Source organism: Anoplopoma fimbria, chromosome 12, assembly GCF_027596085.1.
Source record: "Anoplopoma fimbria isolate UVic2021 breed Golden Eagle Sablefish chromosome 12, Afim_UVic_2022, whole genome shotgun sequence".
In the NCBI taxonomy this organism is placed as follows: domain Eukaryota; kingdom Metazoa; phylum Chordata; class Actinopteri; order Perciformes; family Anoplopomatidae; genus Anoplopoma; species Anoplopoma fimbria.
In genome coordinates this window covers 3,461,012-3,481,913 of record NC_072460.1, presented here as the reverse complement: position 1 = coordinate 3,481,913, position 20,902 = coordinate 3,461,012, and the positions used below count along the sequence as shown (strand labels likewise).

The 20,902-nt window shown below is 43.7% G+C and overlaps 1 protein-coding gene across 1 annotated transcript in view; it reads right to left on the bottom strand.

Annotated features, from left to right (window-relative positions):
* Window positions 1-20,902, bottom strand: part of agrn (agrin) — a 232,876-nt gene that overhangs the window by 99,876 nt on the left and 112,098 nt on the right.

Genomic DNA, 20,902 nt, shown 5'->3' with positions numbered 1-20,902 from the left:
TGGCTTTTTGCGGGTATACTGGAGAGACAGAGAGACAGACAGTCTGAGAGACACGTACGCACATAAAACTCCTTGCGTGCTGCATGGACAACTGGTCCAGCATCTGCCCAAGGCATCTCATTTGGTCTCTCTCCTCGCACTGAAGCACTGTATGTGTGTGTGTGTGTGTGTGTGTGTGTGTGTGTGTGTGTGTGTGTGTGTGTGTGTGTGTGTGTGTGTGTGTGTGTGTGTGAGGAGTGACAGGCGAGGAGGCTGTTTTTGACTTGCCCACTGTTCCCTGTGGGAGAGCGCCTGACAGCTACCTGAGCTCACTCTCTTTTGCACCAGGGGAGAAGGAAGTGTGTGTGTGGGGGGGGAAGCTATCCATGAATGCATCTGTATTCCTGACAGCGTGTGTGTGTCTAAGAGGTGTAGGCATTAGGTGTCTCACACACACACACACACACACACACACACACACACACACACACACACACACACACACACATGCCAGGTGCTAGCATGAAGGCCTTGTCATGACTGGCCCGCTGCTCTGCCATCACATCTCACCAGCAAGCTGTGTGTGCGTCGGTGTAACCACGCACAAGAGTGTCAGCGTGTGTCTGGGAGGCGAAGCCATGCGAGCAGAGTGACACGAGGTGAAATTCAATTGAACTGTGTCAGATGTGTACAAGAGCGAGGGAGGGTGTCTGATAGCATGTCAGGGAAAAAAAACAACTAAAAAAACACAAGAGACAGAGGTTGCCCAAATGACAATCTCTGTGCGGTTTAAAGGAACCAGCCAGGTTTCTTAACAATAGAGGTAACACCGGTTATATTTAAGTGATGAAGCAAATAAATAAAATACACATTGTAAATAGTGACCATGAACACACCACCTGGAGAGGAAAATAATCATGAATGCCAGCAGTGGTTCGTAACCAGATCTCTACGGAAATGTTTGTCCTATAAGAAAATATGACTGTAGCCTCGAGCTCAGCCGACTGACAAAAGGCCAACACCGGAGCTGTGCAGGCCTCGCTCTGAGTGTACAAACTGCATACTTATGCACTAGGAGTTCTTTCCTGGGGGGAAATCCTCCGAGAAAAGATACATTTGACACTTCCCATTTCTCAAGAGAAACCCGTGGTAGTCAATATGAATGGTGTTATCTACTGTGGCTGAAAATGAAAGTGCGCCACCGACAAAAAGTTTTTCAATAAAGAATTTGAACTGGTCCTGACCCAGCTTGATTGACAGGTGATCTCTGGGAGTGCAGATACAATCATTAAAAAAGAGCGAGGAGGGTCCTGTGGACATGTCCTGGAGACAGACAGACAGGCATAGCTTTACAAAGACACCAAAATAAACAAGCATTTACACATCTGCTGCAGAGGTGCTAAAGCTGAATTTCTGGCTCTATGCATTTGTTTTACACAAAGCTACTTATTTTGGGCAGTGTAGGTGATCTTAAAGTGATAAAGTTAGTGGTTCTTGGTCAATTAAGTGTAATTAATGGCTCGTTGATTTTAGAATTGAGGCAGTATGGCAGCAGAGTCGCTAAGCTAGGAAACAGCTAGCATAAATGCTTCACTCTTTCCTGTTTCTTAGCTTCTTTCATGTATTAAACAGTGAATTGTCCAAACATGATGCCTAACTTATTCCAATGAAAGCCACTCGTCCTGTGAATACACCGAAAACATTTCCACCATTTCCTTTTTAGCTGCTTGTACTGCATTAGCATTAGCATTAGTGCATTTTCTCTGCCACGTAGCAAACTTCTCGCACTGGTACCTAGCATAGAAAGGGTGGTAGCTATTCAATATATATATATATATATATATATATATATATATATATATAAAATCTATTTCTGTTGATGGTAAGGACAAAATATTGAAGACACTGCAAAGTACAGCTTCCAAAATGACCATTAAGTTGAATCAAGGCCTCTCTTGCTGTAATCCTGTAAATTTCCCCGCTGCGGGACTAATAAAGGATTATCTTATTTTATCTTATCTTATCTTATCTTATCTTAAACCGTCTCCACAGAACAATGTTAGCTTCATGAAGGTAGGATTCATTGCGGGGCCAACGAGCAAGACCGCATTACTTTTCCCTAGTTGTAATAAAATGGTATCCGAGTGTATGTCCGACCTCACGGCTCAAGTTTCAACATTAGTAATCCCCAGAAAATGTTCTTCTTAGTTTCACAGCCATTGCTGCTCGCAAAAAATGCTCTCGGCCAGAGGTCCTCGATTTAGAGCTTCCTACATTTCAAACTATCTCAATGGACCAGTATAGATCAGGGATTAGCATCTATTGGACTATATTGTTCCCCTAAGTGGTTATTGTCCCTTAAATGATTACTGTTTATAGGAGCCCTACAGCATTGACATGAATTAAGGTGTAGTTTTCAACATTTTCAAAGGTCGTCCAAAATACAGTTAATATGCTAATGAACATTTATTAAAAAGTTTCAAGCCACTTTGCTTTAAGGTAAGCGCATTACAGTATCATCACATAACTTTATGCCTAATCCTCTTCAAAAAAAATAATTGTCCTTGACTACACAAGGTATCAAAATAAAAGCTTTACCCACATAATGCTAGCATACCAAACGTCCAAGTGAGAACAACTATGCTGTGCCACTGGGACTAATGGGGATGACCTTTGGAGATTAATTTCTCTCACTGGCGTAGTGAAAGTAGTGTGGATGTGTATAATGTGTATGCGTGTCTATACAACAGAGTCTACTCTGCTGGTGAGCCCAAGTAGCTTCCAGCTGAGTTGAGATGCTGATTTGAAAAAGAGGCTTTTTTTTAATCTTGAGTGGCTGGCTGCACAGCCGTGTTTTTTTACTGGGCTCACTAGTGACAGCTGCTGTACGCTGTCTCCATCAGGATGAGAGTTAATACTATATTTCAACAGTTTTACTGTTTGGTTTTCTTGATATTAAAAACTGTAGAAACACAACAACAAGGAATGTAGTAGGCCAGTGTCATCTTTCAGACAGAAAGCTTTGACATGTCTTTTCGAGTGCAATGAGTGTGTATACATGTGCCCGCCTGCTTGCCAGTCCATGTACTGTATGTGTGTAAGGTAATCTCTCTCTAGCCCAGCAGTGTTAAAAGCTTCACTTCGATGCTGTTCTTTTTTTCTATTCGTGGCGTAGGAAGAAAATCCCATTGGGGAGAAAAGAAAGCATGTCCAGTTTTGCGCTCGTCAAAGGCAAACGTCTCGCACAGGTAGTAACACTTCATCCCGTGTTTGGACGGCGCATTCATTAACTGTGACATGCTGTTGGAGTCTTAAGAATGTTCAATGTGTCAGTGGGTCGTCAAGGGAAAGGGCTCGCGCTGTTGTGATTAAAGCCGAGATGAAAAAAAATGTCAAGGCTTACGAGTTGAAAGAAAGTCTGGCATAGTTCTCTGTTGCCAATTTCTCACCAATTCTGATGCTTCAGGACTAAGATGATGCGCTTAGCTGTTCATTTCTTTGCTGGAGCAAAGCACATGCCGTTGGTCAAAATGCTACATTCTGTATTGACCATTTCACTGCAATACAGAACATGTGCTTTCAAATTCAATCCCAGTTTTAAAATGGTATTTGATTTGATGTACGGTTGACGAAAGACCCATTTCATTATATAATTTATCATCTGTGCAACATTTTGTCCTAGTTGCTTGCTTTTTAACATAGATTCAGACGGACACAGATTCAACAGATATGCCCCCACAACCAGTAGTTGTCCCCAAAGCCTGTGTTTGGGCTGAAATGCTCTATCGGTTTCATTGTTTTGCTGCCTTGTTGCATTTACCTCAAACAAAGTGAAAAAAAAAAAGCAAGAAATGGACTGTTGCAGCGAGCATGAACGCATCCAGACCCAATAAGGCTTGACAGGATCGCCTCGACAAACTCAAAATGGCTACTTTAGGGAAGGGGAGCTATTCTCTGCAGAGTGGGGGAGGGGAGGTACCTGTCACAATTTTGAAGTATTTCACAGCAGTCTGGTGCGCTTCAGCTGGACGGCAAAGGAGCCGAGCTGGGGGGGGAGGGGAGGTGCGCATGAATAATTAACAGTCCCTGAACTTTACACGGGTGACAAGAATAGCAGCTGAATTATTGGGACGGCCGGGGCAGTGGCGCTCAAATGGCAAACGTGTTGAAAAAGCCGTTCAGGTGAAGCCAATTGTGGCGTAATGAGATTCAATCTGCAAACGGTGGCTACAACATTGACTAATGACCTACTGGCTGTCAGGAAATCAGGAAGGGGAAGTTGATGGAGGGAGACACAGCTCGGTGGCATGGAAGCGACGTCGCATTAATGTTGAATGGGTCTAAATTCATTACGCTCCAGCACTCCCGAGGGACGTCTTCCACTTACTTCCTAATAAAGGGAGCCTTTCTTTTCAGCTGACGCTAAGTAATACAGATGTGCTCCTCGGCCTGGACGGCTTTTAACAGTCCTCTCCTCCCTCTGTCTCTCTCTCCATCGCTCTCCTTCTCTCCATGAGAGGGCTTTAGACTCTCTATCAATGTGCCAGTAGACCTTTTGCAGTGAAGAGACTGGTTGCTATGGGAACAGCCGGTGATGCAACAGGCACAGAGCAGCCTTGCCTCAGCTTCGGGTCGGAAGCGGAATGGAAAACTTTCCGTCATGCACACAGGTGGTTTAGATATGTAAACACACACACACACACGTGTGCAACTTCACCCCCCCCCCCCCCCATATATATATATATATATATATATATTTACACTCCCCACAGTTTTCATTTGCTGTGATTGTGAAGTTATATCAGTCACTTTCTGTCTGCTAAATGCTTTAGGGTGTGAATCTTATTTTGAAAATCTAATTGTCTCCCTATAGAAGCACTGGGGCATTAGTTTGGTGTGTAGGTGTGAAGAGCAGCCATATCTCTGTGTGGTATTGATTAACAGTTGCAGAGAAGATCAGCAAAGAGTCCAAAGTCCAGAAGCCATTGTAAAAAAAAAAAATAATTAAGAAATAAACGCAACGGTGGGCAGCAGTTATACATGGCAAAATATCTGCAGGTAAAAAGGCTTCATACAAGGCTTCTATTGATCTCTGGTTAGTGGCCCTCGGGGGACCAATGCAGTCAATTATCGATCCAGCTGCAATCATACAACGCCCAGCATGAAATTAAGAAAAACATCCGCTCACAAAACAACACCCCACCTTACCAGCTCAATAAGAGAAAAATGGCTTCTTTAAACCAGTTAAGTGAAAAGGAAAAAAGAGAGAGAACGGAGACTCTTTCGAAGGGTTTTCAGAAGGAAACGACTTGTCTCTTGTCCTGCTTTTTCAACCGCGGCGTTCTTATCAGGGCAAAGGCAGAACGAACAAATTGAGGAAAACAAAACTGCAAAGAGCTTTTTCGTTTATTTTCTCCAGGCCTTTAGTCGCAGCTCTCTGCTCGAAGACGGGGGGCTAGCATGTCTTTGTGCATGTGGGGGACGATGCAGTATGTTCTCATTCCCTCACATAAAGGATGGGCAATCAATTTCCCTCTCCTCCTCCTGCTTCCTGAATGTAACAAATACGCTGGTGCAGCTGATTGCCTGGGCCCTGACCTGGCTAATGCGCAGGATGAACTTATTTACCAAACCAGCAGCCTCTCCTCGCCGAACGCCTTTTCTTAGAGTGAGAGACAAAATTTGAGGGGGAGAGAGTCAAGATTCGGGGGAGGGGTGTGGAGCTGTAAGAGCTTTCTGCATGAGAGAAAGAAAAAAAAAAAGGTGAGGGGAGGTTAATGCGAAATATGAGAGGCCAAGGGGAAATACCTTCAATTCAAATCCCTCCCAGTTTAAAAAAAAAAAACCGTGTGCCTCATACATTCCAGTAGGTCAAAGAAATCCTCAACAGCTGCAAATACTCAGAAGATGGTAGCATAACTAATGAAGAGACAATTTCCCTTATCGGTCCTTTAAAAAGGAACACAACTAAACCAGCATGCTTCTCTTTATCTAAATCAATAGGTCACAATGTAAATACATCAGCCTTTGGATCTTTAGATATTGACTTTGTTGCTCAGTCAACTCAGCTCCTCAGCTGCTGCTCTGAGATTTTGTCATTGCTATTTCTAGTCTCCCTTGGCTATGGGCCCTTTTTATATTTTAATGAAGTCCCGATGGCATTAAGTGTAAACATCTAAAAAAACACATACCACACAAGACACCTACACAAGCTACAGTGAGCACACACAAATATGTACTCTGCAGATTCACTTTTTGTTTTGTTTTATGTGAAGTTCAGCTTCTTTGCAGGTATGCCAGCAGTTTTAAGCTTTGTTTATACCCCTCCCCAGTCTCCGAGCCAACGGAAGGCATTGCAGTATTCTGCAGAACGCCAGAGGGCGTGCAAACAAAAATGTACTGTGAAGAAGCGAGACGACAATTAGTGTTACCGGCAAAAACGCCATAAACCAACCTCCACAATGCCGAGGAGGAATTGTAATTCACTCTTAAGTCATATCTCATATTCATGGACTACTTTATTGCCTGCAAAGAAAGAAGCACAGGCAAATGGTATTGTCCTGCAGATTGGGGGGGTTTATTTAAAAGTCCTTTAATGTGCGGCTCATAAACGCAGGGACAGTTTAATTCGGAGGACTTTTTGCCGTTGACCTTATATCACTATTGACTTCTTTACAGGTAAAGATTGGGGAGACACTTCTAAATATATCGTAATTGTTGTACTTTGGATCTTCACCATGCCTTCCAATTGTTTTATTTCTAAAAGTTAGAAGCAGATTGCCGTTTAACTTAATTCATCAGGTCAAATGTCTCAGAACGTCTCCATATCAACTAGCTTTGCTCAGAGATCGAAGCGGTCTCCCAGCATTTCGCCTACTTCCGTCAACTTTACATGCATTGGCCCCCACCTCCAAGGTTTTATGTTTTATTCAATTGTTTTGGCACTCAACCAATATTTCTCACACCTCAGAACCCTGGAGTAGATCCCTTTTGTTCACTTTGTGTGGTTGAGGAGAGCATAGTGGTTGAAAGACCTTGTTGAGAGAAGATTCAAAATACATTTCAAAACCAAGGCCTGGTTTGGGAGCGTGGTCGGCCTGCAATGCAACCCTAACAAATTGTGTTCTTATTGGGTAATGCACGCTGTGATTTATTGGTAATCTATTGAATTTAGACCAGGAAGACGTGGTCTCCTTTGCCAAGTATGGGATCAATAAGTCTAAAACTCAATCTAAATGAGGATTCTGATTAGTTATGGTTCACTTAGAATTCTGCAGTGCAATTAACCAACACCTAACTACCGATCACTCTCTTCCACCCTTTTTCTCCTTTATTCACACTTTTATCTTTTAGGTCTAAGAATACAGCAGGTGTTTGGTCTCCATAAATCAGGCCTGGAATATGACAGCACTTGACAGTTTAGAACATCTGCCTAATCACGCTTGTTATGGGAGAACAATACATGAAGGGTATACGAGGAAAAAAACGAAACACTTGGCTGTTCGTCTTTATGACAAAAAACAAGAGAAACATAAGAAGGTGGAGAGAGTTACGCAGTGAGGATGAAGAAGAGAAGGTGATTGCTGTGTTCGTAGTGCCTCGCTGGTTCCTAATGAGTCACATGGGGAATGGCACCAAGCTGTGTGTTGGCGATGAAAAAACTTTTTGACTTCACAGTGTTTCTGTTTTGTTTTTTTATCCAGTTCCAAACTTGTCCCCAATCTTATCAATAATGGAGGCATTGGTGACAGAGCCCTATTCTGTCACCTCACATCTCCTATACAAACTCAGCAGCAGGCAGCCAGAGATGCTCCTCGGGAACAGATTACCGCTGGTCTGCAATATACATGAAGAAAAAAGCAGCATGGCTGCCAGCGAATTCAATTATTCAGCCGAGCCAGTATTGTGAGGAGAGGAGCCCTCTTTTGTTCACGTCTGGGAACTCGTCGTCTGAGCCTACCATCACCTTGCAGAGACCTGTGATGGACTCTGAGCACAAAGACTTGGTTTTCGTATTACACACACGCACACACACACTTTGCTAATTGCAAATATAGGCATTGTGTGGGAGTGTGAGGGACGGCGTCTCACAAAGAACGACGTTCGCACACCGAGGTGCCGAAAGCTGACGTCGTCTCGGCTTCTCCGCGCCCGCGCTCACGCATTCCACTTCCTTTTCACTCCATCTCTCGTCAGCACCGCCGAATGTTTCATCAGCGTTGCATTCCCTCTAACTTCATACATTAAAAAGGAGTGTTGGTGCGATTGAGGAGGAGGAGGTGGAGGAGGACGAGTAGCAGAGAGTAAAAGCTCGCCTCTAAGTCACTGTAACCACAGGATGGGAGTTCCAAACACGTTTTCCCTGCTTCGTTTCCACGAGAAACCGCTTGAGTTTCCTCAAGAAAACTGGCCAGCGATACCAACTTTGCACGGAGCCAGTAACCAAGGGCCCGTACCTGATGAGGGGAGATAGTGTGACCTATCCCAGAGGTTAGAGGCCAAAAAGGTTAAGGGTCGCAGGTTTTTAACAGTTCTAGAAGATTGAGTTGCCTAAAACTTGTTTTCACCCAGGATATGCCCTTTATAAGAGGTCAAATCTAGAGTTTTGTGCCTAGCTTCATGTCGTCTAATTATGTGGGACTGCCTCAGACGAACTGCGGGACCTTTTCTCTCACAGCAAACACTTCATAACAGAGTTATAGAGTTGTGTTTTCTTTTCTTTTATTTCTTTGTGTACAAAAGACCACTTGGGCAGTCCAAACAGCTCTATGTGGGTGTTAGCCATCATAACTACATCTATAGCTCTGGGCTCCGGACGATCCTGACACTGTAAGTGGCTGTTAACAAAGCCGATCGAGATAAACGAATTTGAGAGAAGTTTGCTTTCTGTGCTTCAATCAATAAGTGTGTATTTTGGCTTAACATTAGGAAATTACGTTTGAACTACAAATCAATGCTGGACGATGAGGTGCAGCACAGTATCCCGAGAAACACACTTATTATGTCCCCCAAAATGGAGCCAAAGAGCCAGAGAAACAACTGCTATGAGATTTCTCTTCTGCACTAATGTGTTCTGGGGAAGGATGGTGCTTGAAAATGATATTCATGTCAGCTTTCAGATGATAAATACTACTTTAAGGGCTGATTACTTGTATTTCCCTGAACTTTCCCAGCAAGAGCCTGGTAATAAGTAGGAAATTATGTTTTGTATTGCAAATTTAACAAAAATTAACCTTTTTTCTGCACCAAGATATTTTGTGATCACTGTTTCATAAAATACACAGAACACAACTGAAATTTTCCTACTAGACACTCAGATGTTTTTTGTGTTGCAAAATATAAGCTCAAATTACTAGCTGAGTGCTAGTTGAAGTGTTTGGCAGTTGACGGGTTGAATCGTCAAATCATTCTGCCAGTTATTCCCATATGACCCGAATACGATGTTGATGGTCGCTCCTGCTGGAGGGGGCTCAAGCCAACGGCAGTTTTCTTTAAAGTGAAGAGCTGGAGACGAAAAACTGGGCGTCTACGCTGGCTCCGGGGTGCTCCGCTTTTTTCCAGGATTTCTGGAGAGAGCCCAAGTGAGTGGCAGATGGCGGCAGGATGAGACTCAGAGAAAACCTGGGGAGAGCTTGGAAGGCGAGCCAGGAAGCGGCAGCTCTCAAGTGCTGAGCTGGTCTGCACTGGATAAAAGGGAGGCGGCCTCCTCCATATGCTCCTCATGGCTATGCCCAATCACGACGAGGTGCCCTAGACTCGCTGCCGTAGTCACTGGAGAGACCTTCGGGATAGTTGGACAAGATATTAACAATTTTTTGCCCGGCGTAAAAAAAATGCGTTGAATTGTGTTTAAAGCAGGAAAATGGAGCCAACTAGCCTTTTTTTTGCCAGTCGGTATTAGTGCAACCATATGGGGAAAAAAGTGGAAAGAGGACAGGGGGAATCCGTCTTGATGTCTCCATTTGAGATCCAGGAGGTAAAGCGCATTATCTTCCCCTAAAGCCTATAGATTAATATTGATGTGCCCGGCTAAAAAAGCTCCTGCAGGAGAAATCGAGCTTCTCCCCATCACGAGGAGTTGATGAAAGCGGCTCCTCTGGGGAGAAGTCTGGGCCGGCTGAGCTGTGGGTGCCCTAGTTTTTCACCCGTCAGTAATGAACCCCACGGGCCTCTCGGGAGGCACCCCCCCCTCCCCCCTCTAGTTGCTCTCCTTCCCAGACTAAGCACTCCATCATCCCTCTGCCCTCCTCCTCCTCCCATCTCGCTCCACTCTCTGATCAATAGCCCTGACCTCTTGATCAATACGGCCATATATACCCCCCGCCCCTTCACTGGCGTCCCTCCCAGTAAACCATAGAGAAAATTAAAAAATTGGCTGGGGCAGACTCGTAGGACGTGACCTCCTCTCTCTCGGCCTCCTCCTTGGTTTACTTCTTACTTGTGCACCAGTCCGCAGAGAGAGAGAGAGAGAGAGGAGAGTAAAGAGGCAAATAGAGCCTATCAGAGAGTGTCTGTATTTCAGAGGAGCTGGGCTCGATTCAAACCCTGTCACCATCACCCTCCAACAGTCGCACACCTGTATAACGGCCTCCGCCTGTTAATGGCCCTGAAAGGTGAATGTAGCATATGATTGAGTTATTTTCAGAAAATCAAAATGCGATGTCGGCTGTCGATCCATCAAAACCTGAACTTTTATGCGAGACGCCTGGGAGGCCATAAGCTCACACACACACACACACACACACACACACACTGGGAGTGGATGGGTAAATGATAGCCCCGCCAGCCAGCCGCTGCTGTGGAATTAATTGTCGGTGTCGCGAAAGTAGCGCACACACAAAAAAAAAGTGCCACGCTTTTGCGCTTTTCATTACTGCGTCGGGAGTCTTTCTGCGGGGGCTTTGTAATATTTTCTCAGGGAGAGGGAGGGAAGGAAGGAGGGAAAGCGGAAAAAATAAAAAAGGAGAGGAGAGGGGTGTGGAGGATAAGTAGTATGGAGCTGACTGGAAGAGTGTTTAGCTCCACTCTGTTCATTTGTCTTCATTTCCTCTCTTTGGAGCGCTTAGCCCGTCCTGACCCACACCGCCGTGGCTCCACCACACAACAGCTGTGCGCGTGAAACCCACGAGCGGCTGCACCTACAGTACAAGCACGCACACACACAAACAAACACACACACACACACACACACTTGCAAGAACTGTATTGCAGATTTGCACATATGCGTCAACGCTCACAAGCAGAGCCAGGCAGTAACATCATACTGTGTGAACCAGTGTGTGCCAGTTAATGTATGCCAGTAAAAGGAAGTGTGAGGCAATACACACACACACACACACGTACACAAACACACACACACACACACACACATCTTAGAGATAAACCAGGGTTGGAAGTTTATGAAATGGTTGGCAAGCTGGCAAACTAGGCTCTTGGTTCATAAAACTTAACAGAATGGCCACCATATTGTATTTGTCCATGATGGCATCGTGATGGTTTTGTGTAATTATGCCCCATATTTAAACCATGAAAACAATAATATCAAGAATGGTTAACATCATGAAAAAATACTGCATGGTTATTTCTCTCTCTCTCTCTCTCTCTGCGTGAACTCTATTTCTTGAGGAAGAAGTGACAGTTTTTTAAATAAGATTAGCTATATTAGGATTACACATTAGCAGGGGAGTATATTTAGGAACAAGCTCTGTCGTTTCTCACTCCTGTCAGATACGAGGCGCTCTCTAATGTGGAGATGCAGCAGATGATTTGGGGGCTTGGAAGATCTCTTAGTTATTCAGAATGCCACAATAACGGTTTAGGTTTGGCCGAGAGAAAAATCTTTTCTGCTGCAGAATTAAGAAAGCCTAATTTAAAAATCAAATTGACATTAATTAGTACAAAACCTTGTTCAACAGTGTGTTGTTTGAAACTCTCTCCTTTTGTAGAAAGGGGTGATACAATACAATTAAAATCTATAAAGCTATTGTTTATTTAATAATCTATCTTTTAGCTGCCTTTACCAAATACTGTTTTTTAACAACCCTAGAGCTATGAGAATGAGCTGGAAGGGCTGCACGCTGTAGATGTTTATCAGATGCAAAGATTACAGTTAAAGATGTATAGGGGATATAAGAAGAGAGCATTGGGAAAGATCATGGATAAGGAAGAAACTGATATAATTAAGAATATGTGCAATGCCAAGATGGAAAAATGGGAGCTACAAATTTTTTTATTTTTTTTGTTGTTATTAAAAAATCACAAAGGGTTTGATTCTAATTGCAATGACTGTATTATACTTGTTTATCTTTATGGACAGTGAACCTCCAAAAAAATGACTCACATTTTCAGAACGACTGATGAAAGAATTCCTCAATGACGGACCCTTTTGAGAAGCTAGTGGAGCAGTGGCTAGCCCGATGGCGTCAGATCTCGGGCCCTTGCTTCTGAAGCACAGTGTCCTTAGGGTGCACCAATTGAAGTGCTCGGCCCTTCAGAGTTTATGGGTTCCCACTGCTGCTAATTAACCCTTCTACCCATTCGTCTGTGAAGAAGATTCCACACCAAAGGCAAAAAACACACATTTTTGCAAAAATTGGTTGCCAACCGTGCCTGGCATCCGTGCAAACAATACGGTTGATGGCAATTCGGTTGCCCGGGGCAACTGTTAGTGCCGAGCCCGGCGCACATTCTTATCGTTCCTTCCCTGCATTCCCCTATGTCTTTGAATGTGGCTTGGCATGCCTGCTCTTATCAAATGACACCACATTCCACTCTCGATATATACTGCATAGTTTCTCTATGACTAACAACCAGGAGGGCAAGACACTACTATACCATGAGGCTGATTCAAGAAGACCTACTAGTTTCTCTAGAGGTGGAGGGATGGCACATATGCTCATTATAAGTTAGATTCCACTCTCAAAGTGGTAGCTTTGGGAGCTAGAGAGTGCAAAATATGGAAAGACAGGCGAGAAGGGAAACCTGCGTGTGGCAAATGAACTCTGTGACACCAACCATGTCTGTCCATTTAAACGTAAACATGTAGGCATGAGAAGAAGAAAATAAACGCATTACCAAAAGCTTCATGTTGTAAATTCACATTTCCATTCATGAACTGTATGGGCTAAAGGACAAAGGCAGCACGGACTGCGCCGGTCTTTAATGAAGCTCTCTCTGAGGTGTCGTAACACCGGGGAGTGGAGGAGACTTTGCCTAATGATATCATTAAAGACACAGCGGCATTGGACATGCATGTGTGTATGTGTGTGTGTGTATGTGTGTGTTGAGGCTGTCTGGTTCACTGTTGCTCCTGGTAATGCAGTAAGATCCACTATTTGTTCTTAACAGCCCCGTGACATCAGGGCTGTGTACCTTCATATTGATTGATTCCTTTTTGCTTCGGTTCGTCTGTCCTCTGGGACATCAGAGGTCAAGCTGAGCGACTGGTGAGCAGCCCCGCAGCAGGTAGGGATTCAGTGTCTGCTTCAAGGACGTGTCAGAGTAGCAGGTGTTTCCTGAGATGTCGAGGCTGCTGATGGCGGTGTAAGAGGGCCTCCTTAAGCCTCATAAAGCATCACTAAGTGTAACAAAAACTTTCATTTTAATAAAAGTGGATCTAATATAATCTGGGTGATAAATCCAGAAGGTCTGAGCGCTGACATGTGCAGCCGTGCTGTTAAATCAGAGCTGGACAAGGTTAACTCCGAATCACAGCCTCGGTAATGTGATAACAACGTGATCATTTATTGCTCCCTGTAGGGAGCTTGGAGGAAAAGTTGTGGTGTTTTGAAGTGGGGTTGTGTGAGGCACTTATCCATAGACAGTGTACCGCCTGCTGTAGACAGCAGCCAGTAGGCTCCTAGTTTGGAGTACCTGACAGTACATGTTAGCCAAGCTATGTTAAAACCTATTAGCCACCTAAAATAAAGCCCCCCCCCCTAAAATGATTAATTGAAGCTAAAGTGTAAACTATATTAAGAATATTTTCTGCTTGACCTTGCCGCCAGACAGCCCGAAATCAGTGTTTTTACAGAATTAGTTTTGATAAAGTCAAACAAAAACAGAAACAAGGTAACCAACCGAGACAGTGGTAGACCTGCGAGGTAAAATTACTGTTTTATATTAATGGAGCCTTGTGGCATTAAAGAGAGCATAAATGGATATATCAGTTTAGTTCCTAATGAGGTAAAAACTAAAGCTGATTCTATAAATAGCATACACTTAAACTGATGTTGATTTTTCTTTCAGGTGGCTAAAACATGTTTTGCCGACCCCCATCTACAGTAGGTAATACGCTCATGGATGAGTACCTCATACAAGCCCGCTTCAAAATAATCAAAACTATCCCTTTAAGGCAAAGACTGGAGTTGACAGCGATACAGTGGCTTAGTCGGTCATTTTTCACACACCGATAAATTGAGTAATTGAGAAAATAATCAGGAGATTAATGAATAATGACTATAATCGTTAGTTACGGCCCTAGGCTTTTGATTTGTGGAGTTGCTGTAATTTCAGTTAGTGTCGAATGGATAGATTAGACATCTTAAAAATCTATTCATTGAGTTACTTATTGCTAATCGATAAAGAAAACAAACATTAACTTCAGCCCTGATTTAAGCTATTGCAGAGAATTCAGTTCTCAAAAGAAATGCAACCATGGTTCTTTAGTTTCAGACCTCCAAGTGTACATTTTTATTTTTGTGATTCTTGCATTTTATTCATACTATATCTAGGAAGTCTAGACTCAGAAGTTCAACCAGAATGTTAGATGCGTAGGTGGGATGTGAGCAAATATATTATGCTTCTGTATGAGAATGTGCCTCTGCATATTTCCATCGTTGTTGCAGTTTTCTGACTGACCAATGGTTGATTTAAGTGTTTGTGTGTTCACCAGCTCATGGCAGGTGAATATACAATTGTGTACACACACATATTGCACATACACAATCTGACTTGGCAGTTAGCAACCAACATAATTAATAGCTGCCACGGTCCCGTTTACGAGCCAATAGTTTCCTGTGACAGAGAGAGAGAGAGAGAGAGAGAGAGAGAGAGAGAGAGAGAGAGAGAGAGATAAAGTAAGATGGCTGATGTGGGCTACAGCATGGTGGGGCTGTGTTAATGGTGTGGGCCCTGGAAATGAACCCTGACAGGGCAAGTCGGTATGTATGTGTGTGTGTGTGTGTGTGTGTGTGTGTGTGTGTGTTTCAGTATGTGTGTATGTGTCTGTGTGTGTGTCTATTTGTAGTGCTGGTGCACAACGGCCTTACTTCAGGCTGGGATAGACTTACTGTATTGCTGTCACTAACACTGTGAAACAAAGTGCAGTGAGGTCGTGTTAAATCAATTTAAATGGCCGCAGACACCGATGTCCACACATCCTTAGAACAGTTACAGAGTGAGTTGTAGTGCTGAATTAATTCAATTAAGCAGTCGGCTATCAGGCTTTGAAATCATTGTCATAATGCTCTCCGATATAAAGCCCTTCATCCGTGTCAAATTAAAAGTTTAATCGCTCAGAATCATTTAAGTTACTACAATGAACTTTTCACTGACTATGGAGTCGAATATCTGGAGATCGATTCCTAATTTATCAGTTAAAGATTCACGTTTTGTTTTTTCTCTGTTAAGTATTATTGTCAGTCCAATACTTTGGGCCGTCAATGGAAGTTTGAAGACCTTCGGCTCTGCTATCATGTGTTGGGGATTTTTAAAATAATTTTCTGATGTTTTATAGACTACACAATTAGCCTGATTGCTTGAATGAAAAAAGCAATCATGAGGTTAATCAATGAGGGGAAATAACCATTAGCTGCCAACCACTGTGACCTTGACAACATCGCAAACTTATAGCAAAATTATTGTAAAAAATGTAAATAACGCAAGATTCATCGTACAAAATTTGAGCATTTTAGCAAGAAAAGCCTTACAGTGCACAGTAATTAAAAATCATATGAAAAAGAGGAGAGTTACTGAACAACATGCAGTGAACAAAACCGCTTTGAGATTATCTTAATTGGATATGGATGAAGGGAAACTATGGAGCATGAATAGCATTATACAGACGTGCAGTATGACCTTAGAGCAGAAAAACAAGACTTCAGCAAAGTTTGTATTAAAGAAAAAAAACACAGAACCATCTAGGAGATAAAAAAAACAACAACATTGAACTGCTGGATTTCAGCTGCTGTGACAATCCATCCATTCATCTGTGGAGGAGGAACGGTCATTGTACTCCTAAACTACGCCAGTTTTCACTCAGTCTGGAAACACACTGGTGTGGGTCATAAATCCTGCAGACCGCTTTAAAATCACCACCAAAAAATAGGAGCGATTTAGGAGAGCAATCCAAACTTTAGGGGAGTCAACTTTACTGTCTTTTCTGTAAAGTTTAAATTAGGCTAAAAGCAGAGCCGGACCTCTGTGGGCAACTTTTATGGCCGCAGTGTTCATCCAACGAAACCTACAATCCAGCGAAACCGCCCGAACATAACGGAAAAGTGCCAGAGGGGATCCAGACATCTGACTGAGCAGAAGGAGGGAAGGCTAAACAAAGTGTTGGATTGAGTTTGCAGCCCAAGCTCAGATGTCAGGTAAATTGAAGTTCCTCCAGCTGGCAAGCTTCCACTTTGTTTGGAAGAGTGTGTAAGTCATTCAGCTACACTCACCCAATCCAAATTAGCTGTCAGCACTACACAAAAAGCTTGGAGCATTAGTAGTTGCAGAGAGGGAGGGTTACTTGTGAGAAATTGTGGCCTCAGATGGAAATCGCATTACCTGTGTTGACTTTACTGCCTTGATTTATGCCATGAAGGTACGCATTCCCCACTGGGATTTCACAATAAAAGCATGATCCAGGATAGGGATTTTATCTGTAACTCTTTTATGAGCACTGCAATACTTCAAAGCAACTTTAGCATGACAGACACTCATTTAACACACACATACACACCGGTTGGATGCAAAGTCGTGCAACACACCACTGCGATGCCCTGTGGGGAGATTTGAAAGCATGAAGGCGATGTTTGCGTCCATGTCCTGTGGAGCCTCGACTGAGGGGAATGTGTGTATGTGTGTGAAATCCTATTCTGCACTGAGACAATGCAATCCAAGCTGTGTGTGTGTGTGTGTGTGTGTGTGTGTGTGTATGTGCGTTAATGGTCTGTGCAGCCAACTAGTGGAAACCTACCGCTGATCCAACCTCTCTAGGATACACAAACAAGCATGTGTGTGTGTTTGTGTGTGCAACAAGTCAGTGCCTGCAGGTGTGTGCTACCTGTTCTTAGGGGGCGAGTTCAATGGTGTGTATAGTTCATCTGAGACCACTGAGTGTGTGTGTGTGTGGGGGGATGTTTGTGAGGTCTGATCTCCACATACAGGTGTAAGCAAAGAGATCAGATCAGCTACGAAAGGAAGAAAGAAACTTTGGTAAAGCGACTTTTACTCCATTACCCTGCTTTCTCAACAACTCCATTTCCCCCTTTCTCAACAAATTTGTGAAAATAAAAATGGAAACAGTGTGACAACAAAAAACTTGTCTCATTCGCAGACACTGGTTTCCCCTCCCTCCCCATTCTGTCCCATTTCACTCCGGAGCTTATCTATCACACCGCGCGCCAACCAATTTAAATGGAAAACACTTTTAATGTGCGGCGACAAACAACGTCGCCTGCAAACGAGACAGTCTTTTAAAAAAAAACCACATAGAACGTTTTGTGTATTATGGGGCTTTTTTTTTTGGCCTGATTGATTCAGCATCTCCCAATGTTAAACACATATGGGAAAGGCAGATAAAATGCGTCTCTTTGTCTCCGCAGTTTTACACTCGCTCTCCACGCTCGTTCTGCTGCCGTTTTCCCTTTTCTACCTTTTTGGGGACAGAGTGGGAGGAGAGAACGGGGGGGAAGGTATTCATTTCTGAATCATCATCGAGTCGACTGCGTGATATCTTTCCCCCCCAGAGGGCAATCTAATGATCCTTAGCCCGAATTACATATGTCTGAGGCCGATTAGGACGCTGCATCCTAACGACGTATCAACGGGGATCATGTCAGGCTGAATTAGTTCAGCTCCAGTTGGGTGGGCTGGAGACAAGTTTGGGAAGTGAGACAGGTGGGATTATGTCGCAAGCATGACTTTGAGTGTGATCACATGCAAAAAAGAAGCCTGGAGCGAGGATAGCGTATTTCAGAGCTGCATTTCGTCTCTTAACCTTCATTTTTTGGTTGTGATGGGGTCCGTCCTTGGCTCAAGAAAAACATTGCAGCATGTGTTCCTGCCTTTGTTTTCTTTTCATATTGACTGCTTCTCTGATATGATTTGGCTGCAAGCGCCTCACGCTGCCTTCAAGCGTCTCCTCATGAGCTCATTCTCCCAAGTTCACAAATTGAAAAATGGACATACTTAGTTAGCGCCTGAATGCACGCAGGACAGAGCTCACTTAGAGCTACAGCAGGCGTGCATGTAATGGTTTCTTTAGTTCATTTTCTACAGTTTGAGACTTATACACTGTCTACATGAATAGACGGTAGGTGCATCCCTTTCTAAACATTCATTTCTGAAACGCTCTCGTCACCAGTGAGATCAGATCTCAGCAGCTCGGGAATGAAACCAGATCCCGACTTTGTGAGTCACACTAACCACGCCGTTGGCTCGTTTCGTTTGTGCTCAGCGCGTAATTCTGGTATCTCCAGAAGCACTCGAAGGCGGACCAAGGTGACAGCGCTACGTGGGTTTGCTGCTGCTGCTGAACCAGGTGACTGTGTTGCAGAGGAAGCCGGAACATTTCAGAGCGAGCAAACCTTGAAATTTAGATTGCATCAGTTTCCCTTTCCATTTAATGGAGTGCCAGACTGCATTAACTTGAATCACTTAAGCTAAATTTAGGGCTATTCATATGGTAAGTGGCGCCGGGTATGTGTTTTTTTTTTCAGTGTGAATTTATGGATATCTGTGTAGTAAAGATATGAAAAGTAACAACTGCTGTCATTAGAAAAAAACAGTGAGAGAGAGAGAGAGAGACCCAAGGGCCTTGTTGTGCATTATGCATGCAGCGTTTTCATATTCATACACGACAGCAGGAGATACAAGGAAATCAGCTGGAGTGTTAGTGTTAGTGTTAGTGTGTGTGTGTGTGTGTGTGTGTGTGTGTGTGTGTGTGTGTGTGTGTGTGTGTGTGTGTGTGTGTGTGTGTGTGTGTGTCACCTCTGGTTGAAGCACCCAATGCTGTGCAGCTACAACGTATACACTGAACAATTAACACAGAGAAATGGTTAAATTGTTAAGTGCATTACAGAGAGGCCACACTGAGCCCGTTTCGTTCTGTTCACTGACAGTTGTAATAATATCGCTTCATTAAAACAATTTCCCCATGGAACAGTGCTTGAGCTGCGACGTATAAATCATGATCTCTGATAACCGGCACCAAAACAGATTCACATTAATGCTTCTAATTCCTACATATTAGCAAAAACTGGCACTCTCGGCTAGCTGTGGCTAACGTTGTAGCTAGAGCAATGAGCTCAAAGAGGCTCAACGCTGCATGGGGCCCCAGTGTTGGGTGTTCATTCCCAGTAAGTTCAGCAGAAACAGTAACGCTTTCACATTAAGTCATTTGTTCACCAATATGCAAAATATCCCTGATAACATGTGCAATATTCACATTAATGCATGCCCTGCTTATAAGGCAGAATGCATTGAAGCTTTGTTGTTCTCAAAGGAGAAAATGATACACTCCAATAACTCGTTCTGAAATCCATTCTCAACTGATGGTAGGTATACGCTGTCTAACTCACACCTCTGCCTTCATTGTCTACCCCACTGTGATCAATATAAGCCTGCTGCGCCCTTCAAAGCAGGGAGCAATATGAAGGTTAACAATGCATAGTAAAGAAAAGACAGTCTAGAATATATATATGGATCTTCTAGCAATACACTCATCTGAGGCTTTGTTAGAAATACAGCATTTTTAAGCTTCACCTGTCCTTTTCATAATCTTGACCTACACTCAGCGGATTCTCTTTCTCAACTCACACAATCGTACATTTCCAGTCATTCCGCACTCACTGCTGTGCCGCCCCACAGCAGCAGCAGCTGGCTGGAAATGCCGTGTTCAAGGGCACCTCAACAAATGCCAATGAAGGAAGGGAGAATGTTTTTAACTGACTTTCCCCTGGCTGCAATCCATTTCTTCCTCCATCCATCCATCCGCCCATCCATCCATGCGTCTGTCCATCCAATCATTCATCCCTTCCTCCATCTATCCATACATCCGTCCATCCATCCATCCATCCATCCATCCATCCATCCATCCATCCATGCGTCTGTCCATCCAATCATCCATCCCTTCCTCTATCCATCCATCCGTCCATCCATGCATCTGTCCATCCCTTCCTCCATCCATCTGTTTATCCATCCATACATGCATCCAACCATTCATCTGCCATTCTATCCATCCATCCATGTGTCTGTCCATCCATATTTTCCAATCATCCATACCTTCCTCCGTCTGTCCATACAATCATCCATCTGTCCGTCCATCCCTCCCTCTCTCCCTCCCTCCCTCCATCTTTCTTTCTCATTCCAATCAAGCTTTCATTTAAATGCAGGCAGGAGTGTTTCCACTCTTTGGCTGCTTTAGCCTTCATTACGTGACCCTACTGCCTCACTGATGTGCACATAGACTCACTGATGCATGGACTAAAATGCTAACAGCAGTAACTGCACCTGCATGAGCTACCAAGGGGCCACAGGCTGGACTAGTCAATGATGGTTGAGGTGTGTGTGTGTGTGTGTGTGTGTGTGTGTGTGTGTGTGTGTGTGTGTGTGTGTGTGTGTGTGTGTGTGTGTGTTGGGGGATGGAAAAAAGGGTCGGTGGAAAGGTCATCATGAATAGTACATGAAGTAGGGTGGGGACAGGTTGTTC